Here is a 17,212-nt window from a genome sequence, read left to right on the forward strand (position 1 = left end):
AAAAATAACCTTGAGGAGTGCTGAGTGGGGAGGGCCTGGGAGTGCCTTGGTGATGAGTATCTGTGCCTTTCAGAGGCATGGGGAGGATTAAATACTTCAAATAAGGCATTGAACATAGTACCTGATAAATAATGGCATTATAAATGCAAGCTGCTAATAATTCTAACAGGATTTTTCCATTCTTCAAAGATGGGGGGGGGCAGGGGTTGGGTACCAGCGTTATGGTGTAGTGGGTAAAGCCAAGCCTGTGATGCTGGTTTGGGTCCCGGCTGCTCCTCTTATGATCCATCCCTGCTAATGTCCTGGGAAAAGCAGAAGAACATGGCCCAAGTGTTTGGGCCCCTGCCATCCACGTGGGAGACCCGGATGTAGCTCCTCAATGCTGGTTGTGGCCTGGCCCAGCCCTGACCATTGCAGCCATCTGGGGGAGGAAAGCAGTGCATTAAGATCTCTCTCTCTCTAACACTCCCTTTTTTTTTTTTTTTTTTTTTTTTTTTTTTAAAGGAAAGGGTTTATTGGGGGAAAGCCGACAGACCGGAGGGAAGGGGCAAAGAAGGAAAAGAGGGAGAAGGGAGCATGAGAGAGATCGCGAGAGATAGAGAGCCACGTGTTAAGGCGCAGGTCCTCTTAAAACTTTGCGGGTGGTGGGGTGATCAAGAAAGTAGGAGCAGTGAATCTCATTAGGATGGGGGTGGAGCTGACACCGGTGGTTGGACCATGTGGCCACCTGGTTTCCAGCATGCCAGTAGGGGCTAGAGCCTAAGATGGCGTCTGGGGTGTAGATTGTGCCACAGATAAGACTGTGCCTTTTTACTAACATTCTCCCCTTTGTTTTTATACAGCAGGAGTTGTATGGGATTACATTGGCCCCCAAAAGTCCAGGAGGGGTAGAGGGATGATGATCTGTCTTTAGAGCTACTTCCTGCTGACACTGGGTGACGAGGTACTCTTCGCTGGCATGGGGCGATGTCTCAAGCCGCTGTCTCCTGGGTGGGGAGCTGAGTATATCCCTGTAGCAGCATTTGGTTGACTGGCTGGCTGGTGAAGGCCTTGGTTCATTCTGTTATCTCCTGCTGTAAACACTTAAACAGACACTGTAGTACACAAGTCAGGGTGAGAATAGCAACCAATGATCTTAAGAGTGGCATTAACCAGGTAATGAGAGGATTTGAGAGGAAATGAGGGGGGTCTCTGGACCCTTGTGAGGACTGTTTGATGGACATGGTTTAAAGCAGATCCCAACCAAGACCGGGAGAAAGGCCATTCTACTTTTGCAGGTAGAGGGGTTTGTCTGTAGAGAAATTCTGAACAATCATACAACATTAAGTGGGGAGAGGACCACCAGTAACACACGGGTCGGAAGTAGAGCCCTTGATGTTAGAGTAGAGGTTATGGTTACAAAGGAATGAGGCCCCAAGTCTAACACTGACTTTGAAATAAAATCTTTAAATTTAAAAAGGAGGGAGGGGCTGGCACTGTGGCATACCAGGTTAAGCCACTGCTTGTAACTCCAGTACCTGACATGAGAGCGCGAGTTCAAGAGCCCACAGCTCTGCTTCTCATCCAGCCTCTTGCTAATGCGTCTGGGAAGACAGTGGATGATGACCCGAGTGCTTGGGCCCCTGCTACCCATATGGGAGACTCAGGTGGGTTCCTGGCCCGTGGCTTTGACCTGGTCCAGCCCTTGCTCTTATGCCATTTGGGGACTGACCCAGCAGATGGGAAATTTCTCTCTCCCTCCCCAACATCCTGTTTTTCCCCCCTTTCTAACTCCCTCCTTTGTCTCTCACCTCTCCTTCTCCCTTATCTCCCTCCTTCTCTTTCAAATAAATAAATTTTTAAAAAAACAAACTTGCCTACATCCCAATTCCTATTTATTTTGAATAGTTCAAAAGTTAGACTAATTCTTGCCCTATGGAGACCAAGAGAAAGAATTCTCAATTGTCTAATAATACTTAATTTGATTCCCTATAAGCATTTATTCCTTTCTGTTTTCAAACTGATTACCTTACTTTATGTCATTAAGGGCTTGGAAGTGTGCACAGTTCTTGCAATGCACCCTTGTTTTGCCAATCTTAAAACAGGTCTTTTTGAACCAGTGAGGTTCAATCTTAATGCTTTTATCCCTGAAATTTCTATTAGTGTCTTTATTCCTTTTGAGGTCTCATGTGTATCCTACTGGAATTTGGGGGAGTCAGAGAAGTTTGCTCCAGATAAAGACTTGCTGATGGTCACTTTCTCCCGACTGTTTAATGGTCTAAGAGTGAAACTTGCAAAGACCTCCAGATGAGGCTATCACAAAGAGAGCTGAACAATTCCCAGCGATGGCAATCATTCCAAAGATGACTCCCAGTGACAGCGTGGGCAAGTGATGGGTATTTCTTTTGTCTGCCAAGGAAATAGCCCTCCCCTCCCTGTTCTTAACCTTATGGTGCAGTCCTCCTGTGCTGGAGTCGGCCAGTGCTTCCTAGTCCCCTGGTCACAGTTACTAGGGCTCAGGCTGGGTAAATTGGAACCTTACCCTGGGCACAGTCTGTGCCTATAGAGAAGCACTCCTTTCTGTTTGCATTAGGATAATTAGCTATGAGGGCTGTTTAACCCCGCAGCTTCTGGGGGCCGTCTCTGCCTTTACAAGGACTGGTAGAAAATATTTTTCCAAGAATGAAGCTAGAATGTCTTATGACTCCCCAAGCGTAGCCCTGCCAAAAGCAAATGCTATCCTGGTCTTCAGTTATATAAGGGTATTTCACAAAGTTTGTGGAAAATGGAAATCAAAGATAAGTTTAGTTTGTTCTTAAAAAATATATAATCCATGTATACAAGGGATCTTCAAAAAGTTCATGGAAAATGCATACTATGAATAAACTATCCATGGGTTTCAAAAAATTTTTGTACCAAAATAAACTTATCTCTTAATTCCATTTTGCATGAGCTCTCTGAAGTACCTGCATATGAGCCAATAAAAGTAAGTCTGAGTTGGTTCTGTCGTTTGATGAAGGAAAGGGAATTCACAAAGTTCACTGAACAATATTTATTTCTTTCTTCTTATATTTTCATTTTATTTGAAATGTGGAGAGACAGATCTTGCATCCTCTAGTTCACCCCATCCCCCGACCAGGCAAATGCCTGCAACAGCCAGGGTTGGGTTAGGCTGAAGCTAGGAGCCTGGGACTCAATCCACAGGGATCCAGTCCTTGAGCCATCATCTGCTCTTTCCCAAGCACTCCAGTCTCTGCTTCTGTTTTCCTATGGCCTCCTTTCCCTGTGTATGTCTTTATGTCTTTACACAGCTTTCTTATGAAGATAACCAAGATTGAGTTTGGGACCCACCCTTATCTGCTATTATTCATTTAGAATGTTTTTATTTGAGAGCTAGAGTTAGAGAGTGAGAGACAGAAAGGTCTTCCATCTTCTGGTTCACTCCCCAAATGGCCACAACAGCCAGTGCTGGTCTGATTTGAAGCCAAGAGCTTCTTCCAGATCTCTCCACATGGTGCAGGGGCCTAAGCACTTGGGCCATCTTCTGCTTTCCCAGGCCATAAGCTGAGAGCTGGATCGGAAGAGGAGCAGGAGCAGCCGGAACACAACTAGTGACCACGTGGGGCGCCAGTGCTGCAGGCAGAGGCTTAGCCTACTATGCCACAGTGCTGACTGCCTATTCATTTTAATAATTACATCTGCAAAGAGCCTATTTCCAAATGAAGTCACATTTGAGGTACCAAGTAGACATACAGTGGGGGAGAGGGACATTATTTGCCCTATAACATCACTCAACAGAAGCCGTAGGTAGAACCAAATTATCAGATGTAACAGCCCAAGGAAGATCTCTTCTAGTGAGATTACTTCTCTACAGGTCAGGAAAATTAGAATAGGTAAAAACTATAGGCGAAATGATCTGCCTTGGAGTGAACAAAGAGCTCTTACAAATTGGACCAGCAGAAAATGGAAATAGAAACTTCACTAAATCTGCATTTGCTAATTTCTGCTCAGCCAACAAATAGTTCTACTTATAGATTGTAGGATAAAAAAGATCATCTTGAGAAATATTTTTGTTCAACATAATTACTCATCAGGGAAAAACAAATAGAAACCTCATTGAGAAGCTATACCATATTAAACAAAAAGGCATAAACCAAGAAGATGGACAATCCTAAGTGCTGTTGAGGATAGAACTAAATCTACATCAAGGATTAAGGGAACTAATTTCCAAATCTATTTGCTCCTATTTCTGTTTCAAGTTTCAACTGTAATCTCAGATGGTGCCAGTTATTTGCAGGTATACTAGGTCATTATTGAAATCTAACTTATTCTTCCCTGTTTCCTGGATCCTAGACTTAGAACACATGAACATTTCTAACAGTGAGTCAGCATTTCTTTCCAGGAAGTGTAAGAAACAAGGAAACAGGACACTTTTACCAGTTATCTCTGGTCCTTGTCCTTGAGTGGTGATTAGTTAAGAGAAGGGTCAATAGACTGAGGCCAGAATGTGGTGATTTGGAAGAGATGGCATAAAATTATTTGCATTTTTCTCTTATTTAACATTCTCTTCTGTAGTCAACAAAAGCATTAATTTCTGCTGAATCATTCATGGAGCAATATCTTTAAAAACTGACCTACTTCAAGAGTGTCCATACTAGGGAGAATGAAATGATCACCAACACACTTGATGGAAAGTTATTATATCAAGTGCTTAGGTAAAGAAATGAAAACATCAGAATCAAAAATTAAAGAGTACCTTCTCATGTGTGAAGAAAAAGAAACCTAAAATGCTTAAACTTGAAAAAGACAAAGGGTTTGGCTAAAAGAAAAAGAAACTTAAAATACTTGAGATGGAAAGTCCCAGCTGATGGGCGAAGGTTTGGAAAATTTTGTAAGCATGACAGATGAAATCTGTCTAGAAGAAGGGACCTTATCCAAAAATGCTAGTCTGGTGACTAGCATCCGGAGTAGAAGCCCTGTCAAGCCTCAAAGTCTATCTGGTAATGTTGGTGTCTCATAATCTCAACTGTTTTAGGAAGGCCTTATGCTCTTTTGAAAATGGCAACTGAATCTTATGAATTAAGCAAAAAATGCAGTGTTAGTTTTTGAAATGGGTAGTGGCTTGTTTTTGCAGAATCTTTGTGTTTGAAAATGTTGACTAGATCATGAGAATTAGATGTTTGGGAGAGACAAGTGTACATCAAAAAGTCTGGAAAATAGAATTAAAAGACAAACTTATTTTGGTGTAAAAATTTTGAAAGCTGTGTATAATTTTTTCATAATATGCATTTTCTATTAATGTTTTGAGGATCCCACATACATAGTATTCATTATTGCTAAGTAACAAATATTCATGGACTATGTCTAAATGGGCATCCCAAGGGAAAACTGATACATGACAAAGACCTTGGTGACTAAGAAAAAATGTATCCTGGATGCTGCCTTGCCTATCATACGCTGCTTTTTTTTCTTACAGGCAAGAGATTTTGCTCTTAGTTAGAACAAGGAGTAAGATTGTTGCCTTTGTAACCATTATTACTTGACTGCTGGTACACAAACTCAGAATACTGATGAGATATGGTATAAAACCATGCTGATCAACTTTAAGGGCCATGGTGGCTTGCCTGCGGCAGAACCGTTAGAAGCCACATATCTCAATAGAATTGTTGTTTGTTGGTTAATTGCATTAAAAGGTAAACTTAGGCACACTGACATTTTCCTGAGTTTGAGTATTCAGTGATTCATGGTTTGGGTAGCAACAGACCACAGGTCCACAGGTGCTTCAGTGCTCCACCAAGGGCACACAGAGATGTGGAAGCAAGACAAAGACAGTATTTGATTGGTTAAAGTGAAAAGTCTCTAGAGAAGTTAGTTGGTTGTTTTCAATTGATAAAGCCTCTAGTGAAAGGTTAGCTGGTGATTTCTGAGTGGTTTTGCATTACTGCTTAAATTGCGTCTTGGTTTGCTTATTGTGTCAGCTTTTTGTTGCCCAGGGAAATCCCTGAGACAAGCTGTCCTTGAATAAAGGAGGTTTATTTCAGCTCAATTTTAGAGGCTCACCGTCCAAAATCAGGTCAGCTCGTTGGTTCCGTGTCTGGTGATGGCATTGTTGCTGGCGGCTGACCCAGAGCATCACTTGGCAGGAGAGAACACGTGTCTCTCCATATAAAGCCACCATGATTTTACCTTGGGGTTCCACCCTAACAACCCAGCCCAGTCAAATCACTTCCCAAAAGCCCTACTTCTGAACACCAAAATTAGGTCATATTTCTGGCCCCTTGGTACCATTAACATAAGATTTTGGGACCAACTCCTTAACACATGGGCCTTTGGGAAACACCCAAACTAATATCCAAACCATCAGTAAGAACTGATCATGCTGGAGAAGTCTTAGCCTAATGGTCTTCCAAAGAATTAATAACTGACATGTTTTGCTACATTTCAAAAAGAAGAAATGCATTTCTGGTTACCCTGTCTTAGTCACTTGGTATTTCTGTACTCAGTAGAATAGCATCCATTTAATTGGAGTGAAATGTCTAATTAATTAGATTGGATTTCACCTACATTGTTTTCCACTTAATCACATGTACAATTGCTATGTAGCAGAGCTTATCAATCATAAAACTAATATCTGCTTTCAAACTTCCCCATACAGCCAGAGTAGTACATAAAATGACTCAATGACGCTGCATAATCCAAAGCTCTTTCTTTCTTTTTTTCTCTCTCTCTCTTCCTTTCTTCCTTCCTTTCTTCCTTCCTTCCTTCCTTCCTTCCTTCCTTCCTTCCTTCCTTCCTTCCTTCCTTCCTTCCTTCCTTCCTTCCTTTCTTTCTTTCTTTCTTTCTTTCTTTCTTTCTTTCTTTCTTTCTTTCTTTCTTTTTTACAGGCAGAGTTAGACAGTGTGAGAGAGAGAAAGGTCTTCATTCTGCTGTTGGTTCACTCTCCAAATGGCCGCCATGGCCCGCACTGTGCCGATCCGGAGCCAGGTGCTTCCTCCTGGTCTCCCATGCGGGTGCAGGGCCAAGCACTTGGGCCATCCCCCACTGCCTTCCCGGTCCACAGCAGAGAGTTGGACTGGAAAAGGAGCAACTGGGACAGAATCCGGTGCCCCAACCGGGAGTAGAACCCAGGGTGCCGGTGCCGCAGGCGGAGGGTTAGCCAAGTGAGTCGCGGTGCCGGCCACCAAAGCTATTTCAAAAAGTTTTCTTGAATATTAATTTTGAGCTGGGCAAAATTTTCTCTTTGAGGCAAAGGCAGGAAGGGTACAGAAGAAACAGTATAAGAAGAAACAGGGAGACCAGAGAAAAGAGGACAGGAATTCAGTGTGGCTAGAGAGGAGGACCTTCCTCAGGGAGTTGGTCCACATTGCTGTTTGCCTCTATCCCCGACCAGGAAGCGTGAAGAATGTGTCTTAAGTGCAGGCATTTGAGCCAGATGGCCTTGTAAAAAATAACACATTCTATACTGTGGAATGTCCTAATGTGGAAACCAATATCCAAGAATGGACTATGAAAAACAGTATCTGCTATTTTTAGCAGCCACCCCTTCTCTTTCTGAGTAATAAGCCTAATGTCCAGACTTATGATTCAAGGACCAAAAGAAAATGACAACTCTATCAGATGGATATTTTCAAAATATTACCCTGTTGTACTCACAGTGTTGCTTGGGAAAATTGCCAAAAAGGAAAACAAGGCCCATCAGCATGTGGTTTCATGTGCTGGAGAGAATGGGCAAATAAAGCAGAGAGGGCCTCGGGGGTGGCAGTGAAGACAAAGAGCTTGCTGGCAGCCAAGCCGTGCTCTCCTGTCTGTGAGGTGGCCTCTGAGAACACGTGCCTGACTCTCCTTCGCAAACAAAGCAACCAGAGCAGGAGGACCACAACCAGTGCTAGCCCCAAAGAGAATCCGGTGTGGCTGAGATTTGAAGATTGTTTTGGTTCCCTCTGCTTGAAAATCTGTCTCTCAGTGTTCTGTTTGGTGTCAGAAACTGCCACAGTGTTGGAATGCCCCTCTGATCACACACCTGTGCCTTGAGATAGCTAGTTAGGGTAGAGAGTTAGATGGTAGAACGGAAAAACAGAACAATAACATTGATAGGCACCATTTATCAAGCACTCACTGCCTTATTTCCTTCATTCCTCATATCACCCTGATGGAGCACTGGCAGGGGAAACTCTGGGTTGCCCACCCAGGGTCCATTTTTGTCCCTATTCTAAATTTAATTCGTCTTGTCTTAACCATTTATTTAAGCAAAGAGCAATAAATATGGCAGCACTCAATCAAAGAGATTCAGAGAGCTCCCTCATCCATGTGAGCAGGGAGCTTTTATAGGCTGGACACAGAAGCAAAGTAGAGGAGTCACCTGATTGGCTGAAGGGATGAGGCATTTGCTTCATTGGGGCATGGTCCAAGCTGATTGTGATGGCCTAAGCTCAGCTGTTACAAAATTAGGTATCTGTTTGTTTGTATCCTAAGTTAGTTGTGGTTACATAGGAATTCAAAGTGTGGAGACATTCTTCATGCTAATGACCTCCTAGTCATGTAATATAATACTTTTAACTGAATTCCACTTTTCTTCTTCCTTAATATAGCCTTGGGCAAGCCAAATGCATTCCCATTCCAGTGATCACTTTCCCGGTGGATGGTTCAGGACTGAGAGATGAGAGAGGCATGTCTTAAAGTGTCCTCAGTCTTTGCTGCCCGGGATGGAGACAACCGTGGAGCTCACAGGTTAGGCAGACTGAGTGTGAAGATAGCAGAGCTAGGAGAGGGCAAGGACAGCTTCCTTAATGGCACAGGCCAGGCACTGAATCAAACAGCCCTGACACCTGAATTCTCCACATCTGTTCTCTAAGGTAATTGATGTCCTTACTGTTTAAGCCAATTTGAGTTGAAATTATTTTTGCTATGTGCAGCCAAATGCACCCTAACTGAAACACTGCTATCAGTTTTCCCACTTAGAAACTGAGAATCGGACAGCTGAGTAATTGATTCAAAGCCCCCAGCAAGTGAGTGGAAGGGCAGAGTTCAAAGCCATGTTTCTCTGACTCTAAAATCAAGCTCTAACCTGCACACTAATCTGAGAATGGACAGCCACATCAGGGAGGTGAACTGTGGAACCAATGAGCCAGATACTCATGGGCCTGGGACTTGAGATGGGAGGTAGTCAAGTTCCTCTCTGAATGTTCCTCATCAGAGGGTGGGAGGGATTGGGGCAGAGCCCCCTGAGCAGCCAGGACCACACAACATCCTGGCCTTGGGATGAAGGGTAGCAGTGGTGCATGGGAGAGGCCCTGATGGGTTCCCATAGAAACACCAAAGGGAACTTGACCCAACTTTATATCATTTCGTTTTCACAGAGCTTTCCCATGTAAAAAGTAACTTTTTGGTGTCTGGTATAGTTGTTCTCTTAATTTCCCCGAGGTCTGAGCTAGCCTCCACTTTATAGATGAGGAAAACTGAGGCTGAGACTTGGCCAAAGTCTCTCAGCTAAGAGGGACTGGGACTTGCCCTGAAGTCTACCTGATTTTATGCTCTTCCTACACCACTGCAGGCAGTGTGACTCTTATTCCTGTGTTCTCAGTCACATACTCTAGAACAATGTTGGCAACACCTTGGGGAATGATGACTTGCATTGTAGATGCTATGATTCTAAGGGATTTAGAGGGAGGTCCAGGATCTCACTCTGCCAGAAAGGAGGAAAGGAGCCAGCTGCCTTGAGAATTCCCAAGCAATATGCAGCCCTAGAGCCAAGAAACCTTATTGTCTGGAAACAGGAGGAGCCCTTTAGGGCAGGCTGGAAAACCTCAGGCAAAGAGCCTGTTAGCCAAACCTTCTGTGGGATTGGAATTCTCCAGCACAGATAATTGAAAATCTCTTTGTACTGGTGTCCTTAGGCTAGGAGGGAAGATGACTCCGTAGCCAACAGGGTCCTACTGAGGAAAAATCTTGTTGCAAGTCAGCAGAGAAATGTAAGCTCTGGATTTCCCAATGTGACTAGCCGAGGTTTCTTCTTGATTGTTCATAAAGAGGATTATTAACTGGATTTCACCAAGCAAGCACATACTCGGAAGTGTTCTGTTGTTTTCCCCGAAGTTGTTGTGCACTTCCAAAGATGGACTGGGATTCTGTGTGTGTGTGGCCCCTCCCTGACAGCCAAGGCTTAGAACAGCATGGTTTCTTAAAAACATTGAAGTGCCAACTGAGTACCAAACACTAAACATACCTTTAATCTTCATAATCTCAAGCCAGCAGGTATTGTCACACTGAATTGGATACAGACTGACTCAAAGACACGCATAGCTAGCAGGTGGTAGAGAAGACATGCATTCTGGGAGGGTCAACTTCCATCGCATGTGTGCACACTTTGACCATGACTAGCCCATTGTACAGGGTGGCAAGACCCAGGATGTCATGGAAGTTGTGGTTTTTGGACATCAATTCAGCATACATGTTAGACTAGTGCTTGTGGGATTGGAGTTGGCTAAGGTGTGGTCTTCAATGAGCTTCCAATCTAATGGAGACAAATGTCATAGAAAAAATGTCTACTTGAAATCTCCTATTTCCTATTGAATTCTCCCCTTCTAAAGTAATACAATTTTTTAACTGGGTACGTGACAACTAAGTTAAATACTTTGTTTCACAGGCTCTCATGCATCTGGAGTGACCCTATATCAAAGTTCTGGATGATGGAATGTAAGAGAAAAAGGTGTGTCAACCTTTCAGTTGTACCTTTTACAAGAAGCAGTGTCCCCAACCTTCCCCTTTGCTGTTGCTTTGAGTGCAGACATAATGGCAGAAGCTGGAGGTGCCATCGCAACTCGTAATGTGAAAGTGACATCCTGGGGATGGCTCAGGTTCTGACTGCAAGACAGAAGGAGTCTAGGCACTGATGACTGAGGAGTTGACATAGAGGTTCTAGATCTTGTTCCTGGACTTCTTATGGAGGAAGAAATCAACTTTTCATTTACATCATTTTATTCAGGCCTTTCTGTTAAAGAAGCCAACTTTATGTCCCAATGAGTAGAGATGTGACCATAAATGTCTGTAAATCAATGCCTGATGATGCGGTAGTTCTGGTGTGTGCCTAGGTGGGACCGAAGCAGAGTCCCCCAGTGATTCCTGGGAGCCCCCAGAAGGGCTTCAGAAGTGCCTTCAACCTTTTGTTCCTATGCAGGTTTGCTCTGTTTGTCCTCTTCTGCTCTGTCATCCATACTGCCTTTGGCATGGCAAGTCTTCCACTGTCACAGCTCATCAAGGAAAAGCCACCACCCAGGCCCACAGCTGTCTCCCCTTCATCCAGATCCTGCAGGCCTCTGGGTAGAGAGAATACTTTTGTACTTCTGGCCACTGTGTGTCTCCTGGGCCAGCATGGAAGATCTACCCTGAGACATTCCAGAAACTGATGTCAGCTCTGGGCCCTGCCCCTTCACAGAGGTTGCACCCAGTCAATAGGGCCAGGCCTAAGGGAACAAAAACCTCATTATCCCTTCTGTAGCACCAAATGCTACTACTCCTGTCCCTATGCAGTTTGTGTCGTCTCCACTGTTCAAGACCCAGAACCTCACAGGTGAATTATGAATAAAGGTGAATTGGCCCCAGGATGCATTGAAAGCTCATGTAGGGGTAGCCCTGGCAGTGATATTGTCCAGTCTTATTAATAATTTTAATATTAATAATTTTAGTGGGTTCTTTCTATCTATTCAGACAAGAATTCTGAATATCGGCTCAAAATGAACCAGGCAGCATGGCAAGTTTTAACATTTTATTCAGGGAAAGGAAAGCACAGGAAAGTGAGGGATTTATTTAGGGGAGAAAGAAGTCTAGAAACTAAGTTGGGTCCATCCCAGGCAGAGAGCAGGCCAGGAGCCATGTGGACAAGCATGCAGGCAGGAAAGCAGAAGCAGGGCGGAGGCCAAAAGCCTCAGGCCCAAAGGCACGGGGCAACAAGGGTAGGGCCCACCGTGCTCCAGGCCTTTTATTCACTTCCAAAGGGGAGTGGTTACATAGTTTGATTGGCAGGTGGGCCAATCAGTCAGGGGCGTGAGATCACACAGGGAGTTGTGGTCTTCCAGCTCACAAATCTAATTGATTTAGTTCTATCTGCCTGCCTATGTCAGCAGGGGGTAGCCAAAGCCGATTGTTTGGCGTGTGCACATGGCTGCATGTTGAGCAGAAGGGAGCCTGTATTACCTACATACAAAGCGCTGTGGTGACATAGAAGTGGGGGAGGTTTCTCGGGCAGGAGTGACCCTGGAAGTCTTTGTAGCAGAAGCATTCTCTCCAGCAGGGAGCTCAGCGATGACTGCCAATTTGGCTGTCCCTTTACAGGTAGTCAGGTGACAGGGCTGGTGGCAAACTGATGGATGAATCCAAGAGTCCATTTTTTCTTAATGAATTGTATTGGTTCATTTATCAAGAGTTTGCAAAAACTAAAGTACCTAGAAGGCCATGAAGGAAATATCAATGAACCGTGCAGGAAACTGTGGACACAAATCCCACCCAAGTGACAGGAGATGCTTAGATCCTGCCAATAGTTGCCATACAAGAATAGACACCAGTTGGGTTAAATCAGATTTGTCAAAGAAAATTATCAAGGAAACCTGATATTTTAATGCAAAATAGTTCAGTTTTAAATATTTAGCTATCAGATATTTAAAAATCACTAGGCAGGCAAATTGAGCTCATTTTTGGGCTACCACCTGCTGCATCCTGACATTGTGAGACCATATTTATGTCCATACTCGAGACTTGGTAAATACTTGCTATGAGTGGGGCACTATATCAGCTCCAGGCTGAATATGTATGTATGTGTCACATGACAGGCATAACCCCCTAGGAACTTACAGTCTGTAGGAGGAGCATGACATAGACCCATGCAACTCCATGGAACAGGGAGTTAGGTCTCTTTGAGGGACACCAGGATTAGCTGTCTGGAGGGAGTGCCTCTTCCAGGAGGAGAGGAACTGAAGGAGGAGAATTTCAGCAAAAGTCAGGTGGGTCCATGGCACCAAAGATGAAAAGTGACGAGATGGAGGCTGTGTGATTGGGGGAAAAGGGAGCGGGGCCGGGGAGGTGATGGAGGAAGAGAAGAGGAAGAGCAGAATCCTGGGGGTGAGGCGAGAATGGAGCCAAGGCCATGGGCACGGGTTGGTCAGAGTTGGGCAGCGCCTCCGGGAAGGAGCGAATCCTCTCTCCAAGGGTGGCACGGAGCACAGCTCAGCTTCCTCTGGTCCCGTTTATGCAAATCTCGGAACAGAAAGCTGGGCCAGAGAGTGATTAAGAAACAGCCTTTGAAACAGTTTCTGTGGAAGGTCATTTAAAGACTAGATCTGATGAAAGGGAAAGTGAAAAGTTTTAAGCAGGATTGGAGGCAATACAAGAAAAGATGCATAAAATTCATCTTGGCTGAAGATGAAATCAAGAGTGGGATTAGCATTAAGTATATCTTGTGGAATGGAAAGAATGTTCTAAGAGTGTGTATTAATACAGTGGGGTTATCTATAAGGCAGAAAGATAGCCAATGACTCTCTAGTTACGAAACAGAAAAACAAAAGGATTAGACCACAGTAGATTATTTTAGGGAGGATCAGAAAATTTCTGTTGCAGGGTTGCAGCCCCTGCCGTGGTGAGAACCTGGCCTTTGTGCCTCTCCTGAGCTTGGCTGTGGTTCTCCATCTGCAGTGGCTCTGTTGGTGGCTTATGCTGGCTGTTTCTCCGCAGTGGGTTCTTAGGAAGGGTCTGTAATGGGCTGTTACTATCCCATTAACTTGACTTTCCATAAAAAGTTTCAGTCTTTCATTGGTGCTACATCCCTCACTCATGATCGCCAAGACTTCTGTAATTTCTGTAATTGTTTCTAACGTGACATCAATTTACAATGACAACTGCCATTTATTATGACACAGACCTATAGTGTGGTAAACAAGACTATATTATCTCATTCCATTCTGATGGCAACCATCTGGGCTGGGCTGCACTGAAGCCAGAAGCTCAGTTCAGCTTCCCTACATGGGGGACAGGAACCCAATTACTTGACCCATTGCCACTCCCCCACCCCCACCCCCATCCCCAAGTCTGCATTGGTGGAAGCCAGAGTCAGGAGCCACAGCAGACAATCAAAGCCACATGCTTTGATGTGGTCACAGGCATCTTAACCTCCTGTTCCCGATGTTGACCCTTTGTGTAATCAATGCCACTTACCAGCTGTGTGACCTTGGGTCTGGTTCTTACCTTTCTCTATTTTTTTTTAAATTTTAAAATGTAATAAGTTCTTTCATAATGTGATATTAAATGAGTTGAATACATGTAAAGTTCTGAGGCCAGTGCTGTGGCGCAGCGGATTAAAGCTCCAGCCTGCAGGACCAGCATCCCATATGGGCACCGGTTCAAGTCCTGGCTGCTCCACTTCTGATACAGCTCCCTGCTAATGCACCTTGGAAAGCAGCAGAGGATGGCCCAAGTCCTTGGGCCCCTGCACCCATGTGGGAGACCTGGAAGAAGCTCCTGGCTCCTGGCTTTGTATTGGCTCAGCTCCAGCCTTTGTGGCCATTTGGAGAGTGAACCAGCAGATGGAATAGATGTAAAGTTCTTAAAATTGTGTTACTTAAAATTCAGTAAACTCTCAATAAATGTTTATTGTTATTATTACTAGCGAGGGGGCCATTATCATCTTTAGATGTGAGGAAATTGCATGTTTAAGTTTTTCTCCAACATCAACACTGCCAGCTAGTAAGTGGTAGAGCCTTTTTTTTTTTTTTTTTTTTTTGAATCCAAGAACCCAGTTAGAACGATGAACTGGCAGCACTCCAAGCTTCAAGAAAGAAAGGAAGACACCATGATTGTGTGGATCCAAAACTCGTTTCTCTTTCCTTTTCATCTGTGCCTTGCTCCATTTATTTACATGTCCAGCTGATTTGCATGGTTTTGCCTGGGCATTAGCTGTTCTATGAAATTTTGTGAGCTCCCATTTTCTCCAACTAGATAAGGCCCGAGCCATTTATGGTCAACAATCCTATCTGAACCTTGACCACCAATACCTGCTGTGCAGAGAGTTCTGCAGAATCCTGGTGGGTTATGATGCCGAAATAACCATGAGTCATGGGATTTGCAAAGTCAGCCTCAGAAGCAAAGCTTCCTTTATCTGATATACAGTAACGGGCTTCCATTGGAAAAGCACTGAATTTGCTTAATTTATTTTTCCTAATCCTCTTAGGAGTTGGCTTTGTCTCAGTATGTGTGTTTCTAAAAAAATTCCAAATTTTTTATATTCATACTGAAACTGATGCTTAATAAAGTTCTATTATGCTCCATGGAGAATCACTGCCTAGATTCTAAAATCCTGATGTGTGAGAACTTCCTGTATTCTTTCGGGCAGCCAAAAGAGATTCCAAAGCCTGTGTTTTGTTCTCTTGTGGCACCATCTTCTCCAGAAAGTTGTTATCTACAGATGTTGAGAGTCAGGCTCATAGATACTGACGGATGAGTCCAAGATCTCAGAGGCAGTCAAGGGAAGAGCTGGATTGATGTTTTCCTTTTTGCTTTAGTCGATTCCTTCATTGTGGGAATATAAAAATGTATCAGAGTCCTCTATTAAGGTTGCATACTATTGAAAGTAAGCAAAACTCTAACTTGCAAGTACTTACAGACATAGGGGCTTGTCCCACACAACAAGAGATCCACTATTGATCCATCAGTGCAGGGACGGCAGGATTACTAGCTCTCGTTTTCTCATTTGCTAGGCCCCTGCTGAACATTTGACCCCTTTTATCATGGTTTTAGTAGATACCTGCTTATATTCATTTTCCAGAATGGTACCATATGGCTACCTGTATCTACCTGCAAGGGAGATGGGGACATATGAGTGTGGAAGAAGGGAATTGGGAAGGGATATTGGGTGTTGGGTACCCATGTGCCTTCACATCTGAATTCTGAAGATCATGTTTATACAACTCATAAACAACTGACTCAAGTTTTCAGTCAAGTCAGTGAAAAATATTTAGAGACTTTTTGGTGACATAACCATCAATATTCATTGTATATTTTATTGTTCCGTGGGTGGTTTGGTTTTATTTGCTGTCTAATCCTGTTCAAATATTCTGTGATCTTTGGTTTACTGATGTTTGGATTAAATCAGATACAAGCTAGTGGTTTTCAGTGCCATTCAATGCATCAGTGCTGAATAGGCTGGATAAAAATCGCCTATCTGTTCCTGAGGCCTTTTTGGTAAATTGAATCTTTCAAAGAATGTGTACACTTCATTTAGATTTTCAAATTTCTTGGTGTGAAGTTGTCTATAATATTCCCTGACTATTTTGATGTCTGTAGGATCTGTAGTGACATCCCTTATTTTGTTCCTGATACTAGTAATTTTGGTAATTTGTGTGTTTTTTCTCTCTCTCCCTCCCTCCCTCCCTTCCTCCCTCCCTCCCTCCTTCCCTCTCTCTCTCTCTCTCTCTATCTGATTATTCTAGTTAAGTGTTGGTTGATATTTTCAAAGAACCAGATTTTACATGAATTGACTTTAACATTTTATAATTTTTTTTTAAAAAAAGATATCTTTTTACTTGAAAGGCACAGTTACAGAGAGAGAGATCCTCCATCTGCTGGGTTACTCCCCAAATGGCCGCAACTGCCAGAGCTGAGCCTATCAGAAGCCAGGAGCCAGGAGCTTCTTCCAGGTCTCCCACATGGGTGCAAGCAAGGTTCCAAACTCTTGGGCTATCTTCCACTGCTTTCTCAGGCACATTAGTAGGGAGCTGGATTGGAAATGGATCAGCCAGGACTCAAACCATTGCTCATATGGGATGCTGGCATGGCAGCTGCGGCTTTACCCACTACACGACAATGCTGGCCCCGTAATTTGTAACTGTCTATTCTTACTATTTCCTTCTTTCGACTTGCTTTGTGTTTAATTTACTTTTCTTTTTAAAACTTTTGTCTGATTTCTTTTTATTTAGTAAATATAAATTTCGAAAGTACAGTTAATGGATTACAATGGCTTCCCCCTCCATAATTTCCCTCCCACTCACACCCCTCCCATCTCCCGCTCCCTCTCCCATTCCATTCACATCAAGATTCATTTTCAATTATCTTTATATACAGAAGATCAGTTTAGTATATATTAAGTAAAGATTTCATCCGTTTGCACCCACACAGAAACACAAAGTGTAAAATACTGTTTGAGTACTAGTTATAGCATTATTTCACATTGGACAACACACTAAGGACAGATCCC

At 43.6% G+C, this 17,212-nt stretch overlaps 1 long non-coding RNA gene across 1 annotated transcript; it reads left to right on the plus strand.

Annotated features, from left to right (window-relative positions):
- Positions 1–472: 472 nt before the first annotated feature.
- Positions 473–11,577, plus strand: LOC127490598 (uncharacterized). Its single transcript, XR_007918664.2, has 2 exons — positions 473–8,831; positions 10,622–11,577. It is a non-coding gene; the product is annotated as an uncharacterized lncRNA (long non-coding RNA).
- The last annotated feature ends 5,635 nt before the right edge of the window (positions 11,578–17,212 follow it).

This window comes from Oryctolagus cuniculus, chromosome 6, assembly GCF_964237555.1.
Source record: "Oryctolagus cuniculus chromosome 6, mOryCun1.1, whole genome shotgun sequence".
Classification (NCBI taxonomy): domain Eukaryota; kingdom Metazoa; phylum Chordata; class Mammalia; order Lagomorpha; family Leporidae; genus Oryctolagus; species Oryctolagus cuniculus.